Source organism: Netta rufina (assembly GCF_964035555.1).
Source record: "Netta rufina genome assembly, chromosome: 5".
Taxonomy (NCBI): Eukaryota; Metazoa; Chordata; class Aves; order Anseriformes; family Anatidae; genus Netta; species Netta rufina.
This window is the reverse complement of record NC_140128.1, coordinates 12989174-13009346: the sequence shown is the minus strand read 5'-3', so window position 1 is coordinate 13009346 and position 20173 is coordinate 12989174. Positions and strand designations below refer to the sequence as shown.

The following is a 20173-nucleotide window of genomic DNA, read 5'->3' as shown; positions in this document are numbered from 1 at the left end:
GAGAATTTGCTTTTTGTTTCTTTCAAGAGTCCCCAGAGACTTCTTCTTTTAAGGGAAGAAATGTTGCTTTCAAGGTCGAGCCTTTTTTTTTTTTTTTTTTTTTTTTTTCCTCCAGACTTCAAAGGCAGTCAGCTGAGAGCTTCTTAGGAATGTTACATCTGTTCAGAGTAAACATGGATCGGCACTTTTTCCTCTTCCAGTGTCCAAAATTTCTGCACAAATTTTCTTGAGAGTGCAGTAAACAGGACCCAGCCTCAGAGGGGATGGATGATGAGCAGTAGTAAAGGATGGAAAACCAGCAACTGGGAGTAGCTTTCTGCAGAGGTATTTAGTTGAGACATGGGTTTTATTTTCCTGGTGCCTTAATAGAAAACCTTTTAATGTCTGTGCCTTGAAATAAAATTGATTCAGAAATTGAAACTGAACAAGTGGACTGAAATGTAAACTTCAAATGCCTGCCTGCTCCTCCTTAAACTCTTCACTTCAGCTAGTTTTGTAGCTGCTGACACACGGTCTTTTTTTTTTTTTTTGCTTTTTATTAAATCGCTTATCCTTTTGCTTTTAATCTTAATCTCCGTGTATCAAACAGTGAAATCAACCAGTTTTGCTTTCTGGCTCTAACGCTGAACTACTGTTCCTTCGTCGTCTGATCCAAAGCCTATTGGCAGCGAAGGGGCTTTGGATCAGGCACCTGACATGCTGCAGAAAATCAGCACCGCAAGCTTGGCGGATGGAGCAGGTGGGGCCAGGATTTCGAACTAGTTTAACATAACCCTGCCTGAAAATGGTAGGAATTTATTGCTGAATTGATGAAAGCTGACGTGTAGCATTGCTGAGAGCGTTTGGAAATCTCCGCCTCGGTAGGGTGTGTGGACACGATCCTGTCTCAAGCAGCCTTGTTCCTGACTGCCTCCTTACATCTCAAACTGAACTGCAAGTGGTTTTCACACCAATTATTTCCCTCGTGCTTCTGAATACAACTGGTGCGGGGAGGGGAGGTGGTTGTTTATGCCATTTCCCTGGTGCAGCTGAAACTCAGAGCAGCCAGCTCACGCTGAAGCTGTTGTTTCCTCTGTGCGCTTCCCGTAACGAGGCCGAGGAGTGTGAGATGTGCGATGCAAGCGTGTGGCTTTGTCACATGCATGACGATAGAGATCTTGGTGCTGTCTCGCTTCAGGTTGGGCAAGTATGTTTCATTTGTCGCTTTTGTGTGTTTTTCTTTTAAACTAGGCTTCTTAAATGAAGAAGAGCAATATTTAAGCTTCAGAGTAAATAAGCAGAGCACCCTGGCTTCATCTTGACTAATCTGTTTAACCTTCATCAGCCCAAATATTTACTCTAGGCATTGAACATCCAGGCAGTGTAATCCTGATGCTAAAACTCATGCGCTGAGAATGCTGTAGATTGACTAATCCTGCAGAATTCCAGAAATCCCTGTCTGTATAAATAAACTTCCTATGTAAAGGATTATAACTAAATAAATGCTGTGAATTCAGATGAGCGAGGCAGAAGTATAGCAGTTGGCTCTCTTGTGCCTGCTCGCTTCTGTATTTTTTATAAGGACATTCATCTTAGTCTAAAGAGACGTGTAAAGAAAACTGCAAATACTGAAGCAGAGTGCTGTCATATGCTGCAGGGAGAAAGTTTACCCCTCTGCCTTTTTACTAGCAACTTTTCCTTTATTGATTTTGAGCTTGCCTTCAGCTTTATTTACCTGGTCTGTGATTTTTATTCTTTTTTTGGCGACACTGTTTCTGGTGAATCTGTATTCTGTAGGTCCTTGTCCCTTTCCTGCAGCTGGACAATGTAAAGAGTTTTTGAAACTGCTGTCCTCTGGGTTGAATAGCAGAGCACACAGCATCTGGAATTACAGCAACAAAGATGGCATCTTTGGCAGGCTGCTTTGTGTGTCCAGTGCAAGGAAACCCACAGGGTAAACCTCTTGGTACAGGTACAGTGTAGGCAAGTCCTGAGCCATTTGGCTTCTGTCTTATTACTGTATTAGCTATTCTTTCATTGCAAGATTTCTTATAAGTACAGACTTATCTGGGATCCTTATCTCAGGGATGTTCTGTTAATATCCCTTGATGTTGCCCTCGCTGTTACTTGAGATCGTTCCAGAGATGTGAAGGCTGTAAACACCCAGGGGAGAGGGATTAGTCTAGCTGTTATAAAGGGAATAACTAAGAAGACGGGAGTTAAGTTAGAGACATAAAATCAAAACTGTTTCAAGAGAACTTCCCAACAGTGTTGTTTGTTAGGTTCATGGAAAGCTAATGCATCTTGTGCCATCTGAGAATTTTGAGAGTAGTCTGCAAAAACAAAATAGGAGAAAGCATAGCTGGAGGGAGTTGTTCTCCCAGCTGATCTCACTGCTTTTGAATTCTGAGATCGTGCATAATGGTACAAAACAAGAAGGAACAAATTGCTCAACTGTGTTTTCAGGACAGCGTCTATCCAGGAACCCGGTCACTTTGTCCTACCAGACAGCTCTCCCTGCTTGAAAGGGACCAGTACAGGAAGAATTTCACCTACTTAACTTGCCATCATGCTCTGTGGGGAAATTCCCTCTATCCCATGTTGCATTAGTCGGTCCTCCTAACTCTCAATCTGAGGAAGAATCACTGCAGCTAGGCAGCTAATCTCATTTCTGTCCTCAGATAAGATTGTTATCAGGGTAATTGTCTGTTTGCTCCCCCTCTTGAGTCTAATCAGAGTGGGTTGTGCCAGTACCTCCTGGGGCAGAGGAACTCAGACACTGATTGCCCTCAAAAGAAAGAGAAAATCCTCAGTGTATATTTAACGTAAACTTCAGTTTTGTTAGATGTTCACAGGAAAATTGTCTGGAAATAACTTGCTCAGACATGTCTTGCACATTTCACAGTAATATATTTTGTTCTGGTTTACAATCTAGGTTCAGACAGGCAAGTTCATGTAGTGCATGCTGTGGTGAGGCTTTCAAAAGATAGTGCTGTGCACCAGGGGAACTGGTACTTTCCCAAGCCTTGGGATAGAGCAAGTTCATGTCTGCAGAGAATGCTTGCTCTTAGATGTTGATGTTCCAGCCAGCAAATAATTCTGAACAATTAGTGCTTTCTCCCTTATTTCAAAGCAAATTATGGGGGTGGGTGGATTTTGCTGATGGGGATAAAGGAGGCTCAAAGATATTAATTTTTCATACATCCTTCAAGTTGGGACTAGAGCTTTTCTCTTGATGTGTCTACCCAAGGAAGCATACTACTTGGTCTCTTTTTAGTGGTGTGCAAACCATGGATAATGCAGAACACCATCGAGATTTGGAGATGCAGTGCGCTCCCCCTTGTTTTATGGATGAGAAAGCTGAGATGCAGAGGCATCATGAGCTGCCGTGGAGATTGCCAAGGCAGAGTTGCATGCAGCAAGATAAGGGAGTGTGTGCCAGAGCCAGTAAAGCTCGTGGCAGCTCCCAATGCCTTGTTGGGGCTACCAGCTCCAACAGCCAGCCCAGTATGGAAAGCAAAACGCAGTCCTGCACTTAGTGGTGTTACAGTTGCAGAGATGATGCCTGGCTCTATCAGCCCTGTACCCTTGGATAGCTTTAATGAAGCTCTCTAGCTTCCGAGTGTGATGCCTAAAGCAAGCTTAAAGGGTAAGAGCATACCAGCAAGAAGAAGGGTGCTCATAGCTGCTGAACTTGCATGCCTCATATGTGAGAACCGCTGAGACTGTCTGATTCAATCAGGCTCAAAAGGCGCTGAAAGAAGCGGGTCCTTTCGTGCACATGCAGCAGTCTTCCAGAGGACCTTGAAATCGGTCTGGGCACAGCTGCCTCTAGCCTAATGCACACGTGGTGTGCTTAGTGTGGACGTTCTCTAAAGCTTCCATTGTGTAGTTTTCAGCTTCCTGCTCCATTAGACCTCAAATCACTAATTGCAATGGTAGCTTTGTGGCTGTAGTGACCCTTTTAGAAGGCACCATAAACACTTTACATTTGCTGGATGGCTTAACTGATGTTACTCTGCTCTTTACAAGAAGAGAAACAGAAGTACAGAGGGAGGGGAAGACAAGTGTAAAGATGTGTAAAAGCTATTTTTACCCTTGACTATATACCACACTGAGGAGATGCCAGCGACAGCGTTTAGAAGCCTGCTTCTGGAACTGGAAGTAACACAGCTGCATCAGGGCACCTAGTAAACAGCCTCAAATAAGTTGGGTGTGGGTTCACTTAGCTGCTGGAACCTGGGCTTGCATTTCATACAGCACTCCTGTTTCTTATAAGCACATCACCTTGCTCAGAGCCAACTGCGGTATGTTTGATTTGGCCCCACTGCACGTGCCATGGATGCAAGTGTCCAGCAGTAGAGCTTGGGGTCTTGAAGGCCCCCTTTTTCCTCCCCAACCCTCTCTCCATTGTGTGTGGCTGATTCCTTGTGGCTTGGTTTCATTTTGGTATGTTTTTTTCTGCACTTGAAGAATGTTTTTGGCAGCTGTTGGTCCTTTAGTGGGCGCTCATGCCATCAACCACCAGAGCTGTACATACACTAAATGTGCTTTGTTACCTGGGTTAAAGCACGGCGTTCAGTCTTTGTGAGCAATTCACATCTCAAACCCTTGACTCCAGCTGTTCTTTTTCTGCGATGGCACCGAGGCCAGTGCTGTAACTCACTCTGCTGCTTCTGCTGGCATAGCACTTCCGAGCTGTCCCCTCTCGCATGCGTTGCTGCCTGTGTTGCAGTGCTGACGGTGAGGCTGTACATGAAGGAGCTGCTGGCTGATGTACGGAAAGCACACTTTTGGAGGCTGAAAGCAACTTCCTCTGGAGGGGCTAGCAAGCAGCAGCCCCTGCCTGTTTCCCTTCCCAATCACGAGCCCTGTGCAGAGCGATACAGCCCCGGGGCTGTTCCCTTGCCTCACCCAGCTCGTGGCTGCACCCACCTGCCTAATGCAACCCTCTGGGCTGCCACCCGTGGGACTGCTTATTTGGTATTTTGAAGCTGTAACTTAAATATCCCTCTAAGAGCCCCTTCATGCCCTACCTTGGTTTTATTTACCCATTTGCACAGTGGTGAATCACAGTTACTCCCTCGAAAAATTACCCCTCGGGTCTTTGCATCCTTAAAAATAGCCGTCCTGGTTTAATCCCCCCTCTGCCCAGGAGGTACAGGACTTTGTAGGGGATCTGCGTGGGAGAGGAGCAGATGCTTCACAAGAGGGTAAGATGCTGAGCGCTTGGGTTCATCTCCCGGAGAGCAGGGCCCTGTAACCTGAGTGTTTTCTGGTGAGGGGGCCTGCTTTGAGAATTTATGAAAGTATGCCATTAATCCAAACACTAGCGAAGTGAGTGTAGCACGAACATATCTCAAGTTACTATTATTGCTGCTGCCAGCTACCATAAAAAGCTTTTCTAGACTCTATTAGCAAGTGAACAGAAGGGATGTCACAGAGCTGTCAGGCCCAGACTGTCATCCTGGTCTCACCACGCTCAGGAGTACATGACATGACTGAAACGTCCCTGTATCAGAGCTGATCTAAGGGTCTGTCTCTCCCTTGCCTCCTGACTGCAATGCCTTCTTTCAGTAGCAGTTGGAGATGTTGGGATTAGCGAGTGATCCACTGGTTCTCCTCAGCCGTAGGAATGGCCATGCATAGTGTGGGCAGAAGTAGCCAGTCTTGTTAAATTATAGCTTTAGGAGAGACTACACTGAGAGGTTTATAGTTGAGGCCAAGAAGTAAACTGTGAGAAGCACAGTCCGAAAAAGCAGAAAATATTGAGAAACATTTTGCTTGTTACCCTCTTAGCACATTGCAAGAAGGCCTGCTTCATGCTACAGGGCTTCAGTTACCTATGACAGCAACCTTTATTTGGTTGGATTAATCCACAGATGCTCTGTGCAAACTATGGACACACTTTGCATGTATACACCATTTCAATTAAGATCACTCCAGTCTGTAACTTGGTAGAGGAAATCCAGCAGCTTTCAGTAAGAGCTGAGTAAGGCATTAGCCTGTTTTTGAAAGAAAACTTACATGACTTTGTGTAGGTAGAATAAAATAATTCAGTTCTTCAAAGATTGAGTCCAACCACCCGACCTCTTTAGGACCAGATATTAAAGCATATTGAGGGCATTATCCAAATGCCTCAGACAGGCAGTGAGGCATCAACCACCTCACTAGGAAGCCTGTTCCAGTGTTTGACCACCCTCACAGTAAAGACATTTTAACCAGTGTCCCATCTGAACCTACACCAGCATGTCTTTGTGCCATTCTCAGGCCTTCTGACTTCGGTTACCAGGGAGAAGAGACTGGCACATCCATTTCTGCTTCCCCTCAAAGGGAAGAATCTTGCAGTACTCTTGTGCCTATCACAGAAGTGCCACTTAACTTCAAGACACAAAAGTCAGGAGAAAAGAGAAGTGTTTTGTTTGTTTGTTTTTTAAACTAACTTCAACAATCAACTTCAACAGGAATCAACAGCCACTGAGAAGGGACAGTGAATGGGAAATGGTTCAGGTGATCTGAGGAACCAGAATCTCTTTGAAGGAAAGACAGGTGCTCGGTGTGAACTTTCTGGTTAACTGCTGGTTAACTTTCTGGTGTCGCAGCCTTTCCAGGGTAGATGGCTTGTTTCTAGCTGTGTTTGCTGTTAAGCATATCACGTTGTGCATATATACAACTGGATCACGCCTTTGTGCATTGCTCAGATGGCAGATCCCAAAGAAGCTTCCATTCCTGTGTTGAAAAATAGGAAGGGGCACGGTTTCTTCTGGTTTGTTCCAGATTTATTTCTTTTTGAGTTGCTTCCAGTGGCTCAGGTCTGTCAAGAGCATCATGCTGGCAGTGAAGCAGAGCAACGCCAATGTTTTAAGCACCATAATTCACAGCTTGCTCATAGTGAAAGTGCTGTCCACTTACACTCTGTTCCAAGAGATTTGTGGTAGAGTAAGTCTAGACAGAGCCCTGGCCTCCTACCTGTCTAGTTTTGTAAGTGGAAATGTGATGGCTACCATTATAGCTTGTACTGGGGTCTCCATGGGTTAAAACAAATCTAAATGTCTTGGGTTCAGTCCTGGCTAGGGCGGGGATGGTCCCTACAGATGGTCCCAAACTGCTGGAGGTGCTATCAGACGTCTGGAGTGTCACAGGAGCCAGAGAGTATCCCTTTCTTATGGGTAAGGGAGTGCTGCTCATGCCATAGTTGTGTACCTTTACAGAGACAGTAGTGCCAAATAAACGTGACTGGCTCCCAAAATCACATAGCCCTGCCTTGGCCACAGCTTCTAGGAGGATCCTTTGGAAGGGAGGAAAAAAGGGAGAAGATTGGTGTTTTCCTAGCCCTGTGAATTAGCCACTCTGAACTGCAAGCTCCCCAGAAACTCTTCAGTAAGGACTGTGGTCAGTAGATGGCTCTTCCAGTTTTGCTGTGGATCCTTCAGCTCTCATTGCCTGTGATGAGATTTGTACCTGAACAAGGGCTTTGGTCACCCCGTTCAATAATAAAAATTGAAAGCTAGCTTCCTGATGGCTTTTTGCTTCATATTTGCTGCTGCTTCCCATCATTAACAGCAGCAAAGTGGCATGGGGTGAAAATCAGCACTAATTTGGGAGCTTGATTGCCTGTGTAATAAGCTTCTCTGTTATTCTTTGGCAGGAACAGCAGCTAATATAAATTTTTTGCTGTCACTTCTGGATGGGCCGCGTACCAGCATCAAAGTTAATCCCTCAAAATTATGTTCCATTATAAATCTCTCTTCACAGATGAAGTGGGTGCAATTAGGCATAGAGGTCCAGAACTGTTACCAAAAAAAAAAAAAGAAAAAAAAAAGCTCTGAAGGACAAAAGCAGTCTGCCTGCGCATTGTGAAGTGGTGTAGCATCTTGCCAATCACCTCCACAAAACAGAAGCTCTTTGGCCACAGTGTTCCTGGGACTCGCTTGGCAGTGACAATATATTAGGAGTTGACCAAGTAGATATTTCACCTTTTCGTACCTACAAGTCAGGATCCTAGGGGTCGTTTGAAGCTATTTGTGTAGGTTAGCCCACATTTCTTTTCTTCCAAGTACACACAGAATATTTAATGTCATTATTCCTGCCTGAGTCCTGGGAAATCAGAAAAAGATCATCAAGAGTCTGGTAATAGGCTGACAAAATCCCCAGCATATTTAATTAGAGATTATTCTTTTGATGTTTGGGTTTATTTTGATGCTCGTTTTTTTTATCAGGTTACTCTTGGGTAACCTTCTGTATACGGAACAACTTCCCTGCTTTCATGAATGTCAAAGACCCTCAAGGTTTAAATGTACTAGCATGGTTAAATTACTTTCATTGTTAAAGCTTAATGCTAATATTTGGGGGGGTAGAAAAAAATGGAGATAGTACTAATGTTGTGACACTCTGCCTATTCTGTGGGCTGTAGTATGCCTGACTTTCTGCACTCAACTTTGTAACTGTAAGCTTAAAATTGGAGCCTGCTAAAGGCCCATTCTTGCTCCTTTCTGGAAGGGGATGACTTAATTCCTGTTATAGCACACCCTGCCCATAGTGTACCTTGGAAATACAAGAAACTAAGGTGCATTTCTGTTCTTGTGCAACACAAACTCTCCTTTCATCCCTGCCTTCTGCCTTTTTCTTTGGGGTGCCAAATAGATGTTATAAAGCCTACCCTGAGCATGGTGCAGGTTATGCAGAGCACTGCCAGCTGTGGCACTGAGCCGCTGGGAGACTGAAATGCGGACTAAGGATGCAATGATGTCGGGTTTTCCTGATGTGACCAAGAGGAGACTTAGTCTGTGAACACTAGCACTAGAATAAATCACTAAATGGATTTTACAAGCCATGGTGATTTTGTTTTCTGAACTTGTAGATAGACAAAGAATGCAACACAACATCTTACTATAAAATGCGTGACCAGGCAGCAACTGAGTGCTACAGAACCTAGGAGTCTACAGGATTAGAAGTCTTGACAAGCTCAAAAAACAATGAATTAAGGTCAGTAGTTGATGCTGAACTATGGCCGGTGTTAAATACACAAATGACTTCTTCCCTGTGATGTCCCAGAGCAACACCAGGCTGCTGGTTAGGGTGGCAGAGAGAGTTCAGCTGCGTTGCACCCCAAAGGGGTTGAGCAGTGACTAGCTGTCATATACAGAATCCATCATCTGTTGTGAGGGATGTGACTGTGAAGTAGCTGACTTCTGTAAACAAGCTTTCCACAGATACTTTTTCCCACCCAACAACAAAGGTCTTGTTTGGGAATGCTTTTTGGCTGCAGTCCTCGTGACCCCCCTGGGAAATGCACTGTGCATTTGCTTGCACTCACCAAAGGAAGAAGTGAAAGTAACACAGCTGTAGTGATTTACTACAAAGTTTTGAGGCTAATTGCCTCATATGTTTAATTAATAACTGACACATTCTGTCCCTCAAAGAGCTTGGAGAACTTCCATCTGGACCCCTAGTGATTACAGCCTGGAAGCCATCCTTGTAATTAAGGAGCAGGCTATAGGAGGCCTGTTCCCATTATGGGCAATTACTGTGCTTGCTACTTTTTTTCTTCCTTTCTTACCAAAGGACTGAGAAACTAGGGCTCAGAGGCTAATCTGACACAAAACCTCGACTGAAGAGGTGCTTTGTGCTAACCCGTGGTGGAACGACGGGGTTATGTTTTGGTGCCAGCACTCTTTCTTCCAACAGGCGGTCAGGAGGCAGGTTCTCCCAAAAGCAGAACGTCTTACACCAAGTAGAAGTATTTGTTGGTCAATATTAATCAGCCATTCAAGGAGCAGATTTTCCCAAAGAACTGAGCAGGGGAATGTTTCTGCTGTGATTTCTCTCTTTCCCTCTCGCTCCCGACTTGAAATTTGTGCTGGCTTTGACAGCTGCTCATCTGCAACGACTCTGGCTGGCTCCGAAGCCCTCGGAGCAGAGGATGCTGTGTCTTTAAGCCTTCCATACAGTGCTGAAATGTTATGACAGAGCATCTCACAGGGGGATGCGGTTTCCGTGGCAACCTCACACTGTAAGATAAGCAAACTGTTTTTTTTTTTTTTTTTTTTTTTTTTTAACTGAGAGGTTCAAGAGCGAGGAAGGAATGAGGCGATCTGTCAGCGGGCGAGACTTGAAAAGAGGAAACCATGTCCATTAATCCTGCAGCCCTGGCTGCTTTGTGTTTTAATTAGCGAATGTTATTACGGCAGACAGCACGGGCGCCTCACCCTGTTGTGGGTTTTTGAGGGCTTTTTTGTTTGTTTCTCTTTTTACATCCCCAATTAAAAAAAAAAAAAAAAAAAAAAGGGGGTTTTAAAAAAAAGCTTTATTAAGGCTTTGAATGAAGGTCTGAAATAAAGAAGCCTCACAGTCTGTGTTCAGAGCTGCTAGCCCAAGCCAGGGATGGAAAGTGTAGCATGGCTGGTGGGGACAAATCTGCTATTCTCAAATTGAGAGAACCCCTTACATTTATTTTGCCTGTCTTGCCACTGGTGCCACTGCAAAATGGAAACCTCTCTTACCCCTGTTTCCTACATATCCATGGCAATGTGAAGTACAGCAAGGGAGTAAATCTGTTTCATCCTCTGTAGCCTACCCAGAGCCATTTCTTGTTACAGAGCTACGTTGCCTTCCTCTGCCATTGCTTTAGGGCAGTCAATACTTTTGGGGTCATCAGTTAGCCCCAAAGTGAGAGCCATTTGAGCCCCTACAGAGAATGCAGGACAACGTGCAGGCTCTGGCAGTCAGCGGTGTAACACCAAGGACAGGGAGTAGCAAGAAGGCAGCTCCTGCCTGGGCTCGGACGGCGTCTTAGCAAACAGAGACTCTCTTGGTAGCAGCCAGTGCACCAGCTGGGTAAGAAACTCTGCTGGTCTTGTAAATGCGCTGTGTGTAGGAGTTTATTATGGAAAATATTTTGACAACCTTTATTATTTTCAAACTCGTCTACGTGTCACCAGAAAATTGAAGTTAAAGTAAATGTTATCTCACCAGCGGTCTTCTCTGCATAGTTTCCGTGTCCATCCTTTGTGGAGTACTGCCTGCGCCTCGCAGGGAATTAAAGCCTGCTGTAAACCTAAATGTGGAATGAAAAGAAAATTACTCTAGTCCTATGAGAAATGAATAAATGAAAGACATTCTTGACTACTTTCCTATAAGCAGCAGTATCTTCGCCTGTGTTTCAGGGGCTGGTGCTTACAAGGAATTCTTGTAATCGTATTTCCTTTTACTTTCCTGCCAATGTCACCTTCAATGCTCTTCTGCCAAGATTTATCTAAATATTTTGTTCTCCGAATTAGGGTGCAAAGCCCAAGTGCAATAGTAGAGGTGTTCTTCTCTGCTAGTTTGTATTTTCTCCACAGTGCATGAGGTGGAGAACTAACCTCTGTTCCTGTGACTAGGTATGAGATTTTTTTATTTATTTTTTAGAGAGGGAGAAGCCTGTGTCCGTTTCACCCTCTAGCCTCTCACCCCTCAAACATTACACTTGTTTGTTTTTATCTCTTTGTTTACCCTGTTTGACCAGTAGTTTTTCCGTGGATTTCACAATTCATAAGCTCAGCAGATAGCAGAGTTGCCGCTCTTTATCAGGTACACATAAGGGTTTGGGGATTTTCCTCATCCCTGCAGTTTTCTCCATTGCTGTTCTCTGCTGTTTGTTTCTCTCTCCTCCTCTGCCCAGAACAAAGCAGGTGCCAGCATATTGAATAAACCAGGTGATAAGTTTCTTAGCTAAATATTGAGCATTTTAGTTGTCACTCAGGTGTCTTACAAATGGAAGAGCATCAGTAGAAGGGTTTGAAGGTAAACGGCATCATCAGACAGTGCTTGTGCTGGCATACCTTTCTGTCTAGAAGTCTGGGGCTCTCATTCATCCAGTAGCAGCTGTGCTTTCACATGACCTTACTACCTGTGATTCTGGCGTTCTGATCAACTCAGGAAAAAACTGACCAGCCAAGGAGAAAATGATGGAAGTCACCCCTGGACACGCGTGTTCCTGCATGTGGGAGCTCTTCCATCAGGTGCCATCTGGGCAGCCTTCAGCTTTTCCTTCCTCCTTCTCCCACCCCACTTTGCTGTTCAGCCGCACGACACTTGGTGGGATTTGCAGAGAAGGGACTTTATCCCCAGGTGGGAAGAAGAAGCCCAGAGAGGCTTCCTAGCCAAATAACTCGGGAAATCTGTGGTGAAGCAGGGCTCCAAACAGGCTGTCTCACAGGAGCCATTCTTTCCCACAAACCACTGGACTTTTCCCCTGCACCAAGATAAGCATCAGTGGGAGCAAATGCAGGAAAGAAAAACCCTCTGGTATTCAGGTATTGCCTGGTACTGTAGACTGACTGAAGAGCCAATGTATTTCCCTTGATATTTGAGGTTGCAATAGTTAGAAGTGTCTTCCAATGAGTCCACGCTCTTCAAGAAAAGTTCAGCAAAGCAAATTGCAGGTTGAAATGGGCCAAGCAGCCTCAGAACCCCTTGTCTGGGCTCAAGTAATTCCTCCTGAAAAGCGCTTTCTTTTGCGGGTGCAATCCACGTAGCTGGAACAGCTGCTAGCAAAGCGTAGAGTTGGAAGCCAAAGAACTGTCAATGGGAATTCAGGGCTGGGGCAAAGTGGTATTTAGTCCCCTGTCGAGTAAGCCCTCAAATAAGCTGACAGGAAGCAGTGGCAGTTTCATTTCTTTGGAGACCATTCTCTTCTTTTTCTTCCTCCTGAGCACGCAGGTGAATTCAACACTTTGGTGGCCATCAGCTTTATGTAATGGCTTGATTTAAGCAGCCTCCACGTCCAGCATTTAATCTTTCAGCAATTAGGGAAATGCTCCTGTGTTTGCTCTGGCCTTTTTGGTTATAGTTGGTGCCCCCGAGCCTTGGGGTGGGAAGGAGCAGTTGGAGAGCATTAGGCTCTGCTCCAGCTATGATTTACAGAGGGCTGGTGCTCCCCGGCTAACACCAAGTCATCACTTAACAGGGTTTCCTTCCCACCTTTTATTTTTTTTCTAGAGCCCCCCCACCCCGTTCCTGGAGGTGATGAATTGCTCGTGCATTTCAGTAGTTTAATCTTGGATTGAGAAAAGAATTGTGTGTGAAACAACAGTGGCTACAAGAACTATCTATCAGTTGTGCCCAGCACCTACCTGATCGATAGGTGAATTTCTGACCATGAAGCCATTGAGACACAAAGTCTTCTAAATCAATAGTAACAAATGTAATCCATCTGAAAATCTCCGTCCTGTAACTGCTTGCCAGACAAGCTTTAAACAAAAGTTCTAGGAAAAAAATAATCAGGGACCTTAAGCTTCCCTTCCCATATGTTGGTCATCCCGAATTACATCCGTGCAGCTGCACACATTGAGGACCGTAAGCCTCGCTTTGGGTCTATCCCAGCTGATTCGGAGGAATTCCACTTGCTACTACACTTGCATGCTAACTCAGCCTGGAAGTCACTGAGGTTTGCAAACACAGAGCTGCTGCTAACGAGGAGCTGCCTTGGCGATGCTGGGGAGCGGGGCTGGTGGCCAGCACCAAGCCCTGGCAGCAGGGTTGCGCCCTGCAGGGCCACTGCCTCCAGGCATTCTCCTGCAGCAGCCAGGCTTGCCCTGGCTTACCAAAGCCTTGCAGGGAGAAAACACACATGAGACCCCATAACCCTGTCGTTAGGAGGGAGCATATGATCTTGAAGCAAAATTCTTTCATGTAGCTTTGTATTTAATTTGCTGGTTCAGCACGGAGCGTGCTGGTGCATCCTGTTTATGTTCAGCTCTGTTTTAGGTTTCCAGCATAATTCAAGAACGTTGTAACTATGAATGCTTGCAATAATAATTTTTTTTAAAAAAAGTATTCTTTTCTACAAAATAATCAGTGGGTGTGGAGCTTGCTGTTTTGCAGTAACTTCAAGGCTTTTCCTAATGTACAGATTTTTTTTTGAACAATTAAAGATGGTTGGGAGCTGTATTTGCATTCTACAAGTGCTACTAATAATATAGTATTATTTTTTTTAAACCTCTCCAAGCAATTTCCCTCAAAATATCCCCATTCAAAATAGGTAAAGCACGCGCGTGTGTGTGTGTGTACATGTCTGCTCTTTACCAAAATATTAAAGAAGTCTTTTGATGTTACAGCAAGCCACGGCCACAAAATAAATGAGATGAAAAAAGCTAGGCTGATAGGTTTCATGACATAAATGAAAGGCAGATTGGAGGGCAGGGGGAACAGAAAAAGGAGCCAGTATTCCTTCTGGATAAGGCCTCAACATGAAAATGCGTACAGCAAATGAATTTATTATTGAAGCCACATACATCAAAGCCTAGGTGACCAAGAAACGCTCTGACCTAACCTACAGTTGTTGTCTTTGCTATTATTAAATGTCATCTGGGGTTGTGCAGCTAGACCAGGATATTTTCCCTGTCAAGGGTTTTATAAATCTGATGAAAATAGTCTTGGCTTCCCAAATCCTTGATCTTTGTATTGAGTCTGTACGACTGAAGTGAGCCGCAGAGCTTGGGCTGGCTCAGTTGCACTCTTAGACAACAACAGTGCAGAGCCTCAGAAAGTGAGGAGACACCAGCTTGAGCAGAAAATGGCCTCACAGCCTTGGGCTTGTAATTTAGAGAAAAAGGAAAGGAGTATTTCTCTAATACAAATATTTTCTTTTGACTCTTCCAGTTGATGTTGTTTGTAGGGGGAGAGGGGAAGCTTGCTTCGGAAAGAGCAGAAACTGAGCATACGTCTCCATTGCTTTTTAACTTGCATAAAGATCTTTGAGGAGAGCTAACTTTCTGAAATGGAAGAAAAAAATTGGTTTGGGAATTGATCGTGAGTTCCTTGCTATCAAGACTACGCTAGAGCCAAGACAAAGGTTTTGAATTTATAAAATCCAAAGACCTTTTTTTTTTTTCCACGAGATCTGTTTAACTTGAATTTCTGGTTCTTTGGGAGGTGGGGTGAGGAATAGTGCCTGCCCAGTCTCATGCACATTCATTCATTACAAGGCTGTAGTGCTCAGCTCTTCACAGACCTCTAAAATCATTGTAAGTAATTGGGTTAAAGTCAGCATTTATCATACTTAGTTACCCTAGATCTAATCGTTCTTTCCAGAATTGTTTGCTGAATTGCTTGGCATGTCTAACCTTATCGGCCCCGTTAACTTCTTATCCCTGTTTGACAAATCTAATCTCTGTTTTTCCTTCTGCAAGGAGAGAGAGAGACATTCTTAGAGGCTTCTGTTACTTGGTGTGCAGCTAGCCAACAGATGTCCTAGAAACTTTCCAAAGGATGGTCGCAGCTGCTAGAGAATACCTGAAAGGGTTTCAGGTTTAATGGAAATGGAAAGTAGGCTTTCGTGTCTGCATAGTTTTCTCACTTACTCAGTTTTGTCTGCTGTAAGTTTTGTAAGCTGTTTTGAAAACAAAAATAGAAATTCTGTTAAAGTTAACTGATGTTAGCAGTCAGAGATTGCTAAAACAAGTCTAGGGCAAAGGGGGCGCGTGGTATTTTGTGCCTTGTGCAACCCATGCTGTGGCATTTTCCTCTAAGCTTATAAAAACACTCTTATTTTCTGAGCGTATGCCTGGACTGCTTTACAGGAAAACAGTTGCAGTTTGGTGCCCCAGCTGCACCCTAGGGACCTGATTTTTCCCTCCATTTAACCAGGATTGGCACCACCAATGCAAATGGAGTCACAGGGCTGTGAAGCTGAAGTCAGCAAGAAGAAAGTCTAGCCTGTATGCTATATCATTCGCTCATTTAGGGCTGTTCTCTCTGGACTTGTGTATCCCGTCCTTTGGGGATTTCAAGGAGACTGCAAGCACACGCAGAAGACCTTTTGTCTGCCACAATTGGGAGAAGTTTGGTTCCCTCCCTCTCCCCGTGTGTCTGCATGCATAATTTTACATAATTTCTGTCCCGATGCATAGTGCTGTCATTTGCCTCCCTGACTTCCAGCATGCTCAGCACAGCTCAGTGAGATGGATGATTTTTTGCTGCCATCAGAGGGAAAGGAGGCTCAGCCTCTGCACGCTCTCCTTGTGTCCCTTTGCCTCCAGCTCCTGGGGAAGGACTCAGCATCTGCTTCACCCGTGTAGTCCAGAGCAGGTAGGCAGTCCAGAATGTACAAACCCAAATGTAAACCTTAAATCACAGTTTGAACATAAATGCCACGTTTCAGACCCTACCCTTACAACCTCTGGGCCTGAAGTTACCTCTTCGTGCTGAGTTGCTGGCCCTGCTGATGACTGCCCTCGAGCCAGGCTGCAGCTCAGAGATGGAGGTCTCTCCTGTGCAGCAGCAGAGAGGCCCAGGGGCCTCTTCTCTTGCTGCCTCAAGGAGGCCAGAAATGGTGAATGTGGTGTGGACCAGCCCAGCTGCCACCCAGCCCCTCGTTGGAAGCCAGCTGTCCCTGCAGAGTGTCACCAGGCCCAGGCTATGTCTCTTTTTAGCTTGGAAAGTCCTGCTGGCTGGCTTGACTGGTGTTACGTGGTGTTGATATGGCTGGCAGCTACAGTCAGCTGCCCAGAGGCTCCGAAAGGCAGGATCCTCATCCAGAAGATGCTGATGGGTGTAGCAGCACTCTCCCCAGCCTCCTGAATGCATCCGGCAGCACCCACGACACTCATGTTTGGAGGAGAGGCAGCAAAAACTCAGTTGTTCTGCTGAAGGTCATGTAGGGTGAAGTGGCATAAAACTATAGCCGGGGCCAGGCAGTCTTTCTCAGCCGGTGGTGATGTATGAGATGAAGGAGGTGGGAGACAGGAGGAACTGTCCTCTGAGTAAATCCAGTGTTTTGCGGAGAGAGTAAAAACTCCAGACTTTCCAGTGGATTTTAGGTGTTATGCCTTAGACACTGAGGAATGAAAATATGCAGGGTTTAGAGCCGTGTTGATTTAACATAGTTCTTAGCTTCAGCTGAATGATTACCAGGGGACAGGAAAAATGAACTGGAGAAAGACTCTGTGTTCAGGGTCAGCAGGAGGTTTCCATTCTACCAGCACCAGTATTGATGGATGCTTGTACCTGTGGCCTGTGCATCCAAAAGTTACGTGCACAAAGGGTAGGTCTGGTTATTAGACCCAGGGAGGCTTTGGAGAACACTGTGTAGCTAGCTGCCGTGTGGATGGATATCCATGTGGATGGATATCTGCTGTCTCCAGCTCTTCTCGGTGGGAAACTGAGCCAGGTTCTCCTTCCAGTAAAGCTTAGAGCACTTCCCTAGGGATAGATTTCCCACCCCCAGTTTTTGTTCCGGTGTGCTTTGGGAGCAGCACATGATTATGGATCTAACAGCTTGAAAAAGCCCGCAGGTCCATTCGTTCCTATTTACTGTTATGAGACTCAGGATAGCTTTTGAGGATAGCTTTAGCTCATCCTCACTTGTGACCAAGAAGCATGATGTTTGCTTTTGCAGGATGGCAGCAGCGTGGCCAACAATGTGGAGCAAGTTGCTGTAGTTGCTAGCTGCCTTGCAGGACTAATTTGGCAGGTGTGTATCCATCAGATACGGGGCTGCTGTACTGCATGTCACTGGCTGGGCACATCATTTGCTACCCTGTCTGTGTCAGGGCAAATTTTCTTTCCACTTACGTGATCCTATCCTGTCCTGTCCTAGCAAATTAAGATACATTTGCAACTAGAATCCCTCAAGTTTGGAGTGCCTGGTGATCACACTGCACAGGGGTTCCCATCTCTAGTTTTGAGGCAATAACATTAAAAACAGCCTCCTTATCAAAGGAGAATCAACACGCTCCAGGCTCTTCTGGTTCCCCGTGAGCGGTGCTCAGTTAGCTCCAAATATTCTTTGAACATTATTTTCCTCAAAGCTCCTTTTTGAGTAGAGTGATTTGAAAAGCAGGGAGAATTACCGTGGAACATTTCTCTTCTCCCTCGTTTTGGTTGAGAAAGTTTGCAATTCAAAATGTTTTGACCAGCTTTGTTTTCTGAAAAGAGGCACCAAATATAGATGTATTCTCTCTAGTATAGGAAAGGTAAAAGGATGCAGTGCTTTGACAGCGATCCATCTGCTGATTGCTGCATGTACCAAGTGTCAGGATGAGATTGATGGCCTTAGAATATAAATCCACTGAGGCAGGAAGAGTGCCTTCCTTTGCTTTTCTACAGTGCAAAGTGTGTGTATTGTCTGTGCTGAGCAAGTGCTGAATAATAATGAGCGACTAGCACTGGAGTCCGAGCGGAGGGAAGCAAGCCCTTGCCAGCCAGCCATAGGGTAGGAGCAGTAGTGATTATTCAGCTCAGTTTAAGCCAGTGGCACACATTTTGCCTAAACTGCTTCATCTTTTCTCCCCAATTATTTTGAGACCTAGGAAGTTGCAGTCTTTTCTGTGCAACTTCTGTGAGATGGATATTTTTAATTTTAAAGCCTGTACAGTGGTGAGATGTGAACTCTAGTGTTTTGGCTCGGTTTTAGTTCTGAGAAGACCTTTTAGCTAACAAATATCAGCTAGGCTTGTCACTGGGGAAAAAAAAAGTCATTATCACTAAAACAAACAAATAATCTCTCCTCATTCCAACTCTTGTTTTGAAGAGGATGAAGTGTGGCAGGACTTTGTACAACATCAGAAGATCAGAGCAGGAAAAGTCCTTGCAAAAGCCTTGTTCCCTACCTCGGTGTGCCTGGATGTTTCCCAGCCCATCTGAGGCCTGCAGCTGTGCCTGCATAAGACAGCAGTGTTTGTCTGGCTCATCTCGGAGACAGCAGTGAATTTGCAGTTTGTCACCTGAGGCAGTGAGCAGGGTGAGGAAATCCTAATTTCCACCTCTTAGCTAGATCTGACTGTGGACTTGTTTGAAAGGGTGTCTGCTGCAGTTCATACCCCCAGGACCCAGCAGATGCAGGAAAGAGATGAGGGATTCTGCCTAATGCAGCTAGAAGCTCTTGACAGTACCCAGTGGCAAGAATTCCCTGGTTGCTTTTGCAGTCTATTCCCTGTTTATTGCAGGGATTTGTCCTTGGTGAGTACCATACAGTAGAGAGCTGGGAGTCTGACTTCAGATCACTGAGCAGCTCTGTTTCATGAGTGTTTGGGGTCTTGTTTATTATCAGCTGTGTTTCATTTTGGAAACATGATCAGATCCCAGAAATATAAGGCTCCTGTTTCCTTTGGGAAGGAAAAGATTTGTAACTGTACATGTGGTGGCAGGTGGTTTCTGGCACCATGTTTTTCTTTCACATGTTTATGATTTTGACCAGGTTTATGGCTTCTATTTGTAAAATCCTCTTCTCATTATGTTAAAGCACTTCAGAATTTCAGGGCCTGCCACCTTTTTCTATTTTCCCACATTTCTTTTTCTCCCCTGCCACCTCTGTAGTCTCCACTGCTTGCTACATGAACCCAGTTGCAGTTAGTTGCCTGTGCCAGGGAGCTGATGGGGACGTTTTGCTGGGTGCCTGACCTGGGTGGCTCAGCCTTGCTTGAGGAGGGAGCAAGGTGGTGGTTGCTGATACGTGAAGATTTTGGTTCTTTGGTTGATGAGGAGGTTGCTGCTCCGAGTGCCCTGGCTTGGACAGAACAGGCTGTGCTTGCAGACCTGTTGGGTGCTGTGTTTTCAGGACAGAAACACGAGAGAGAGAAAACACTTGCCTTTTGTTAAGAATATGAAGTCATATTTAGAGATCGCTTTTCTGTCTTGCAATGAGCATTTTGTGAGTTGAGAGGTGTTTGGGTGCCTATTGATGTTTGAAAATACGATGTTTTGTTCTAAAAACAATGAGGATAGAATGCAGTACTTAGAAATAAATGTTGAGGACTGCATGTCTAAAGGGAAACAAATTATTCTCTTGCTTTCTCTCTCACCCCCCTCCTGTTTCTGTTGGACTCGGGAGACAAATCAAATTGAGACTAGACCGTTGGAGTTGCAGTGTAAGGAAATGAGAAGAACCTCTTTGATCCCAAATGCTTAATCAAGAAACATTTGCTGGCAATGCCAAGTGGGATTTATTTGTCAAGTCCTAGACAGGCCAGCAGGGCCTGGAAGCAAACAAAAGGAGGAGGTACAGTGCCATAAACTTGGATTCAACATATTCACTGTTAATCTTCTTTTACCTACATAATGTGAAGGTTATTAACCTGACTGCAAAAGGACCTACTGGGGAGTTAAGTATCACGTGGAAGGGATTATTATATTTTGAAAGGAATTTGTGCTGGTGACTGTAACATAATAAATGTATTAGGTGCCTCTTTAGATCTTCCCTAAGTGGTAAAGA

General features: G+C 44.9%; 1 protein-coding gene across 3 annotated transcripts in view; it reads left to right on the top strand.

Moving 5' to 3' along the window:
• TSPAN18 (tetraspanin 18) overlaps positions 1-20173 on the top strand; it is a 109788-nt gene that overhangs the window by 22591 nt on the left and 67024 nt on the right. The window lies entirely within an intron of this gene.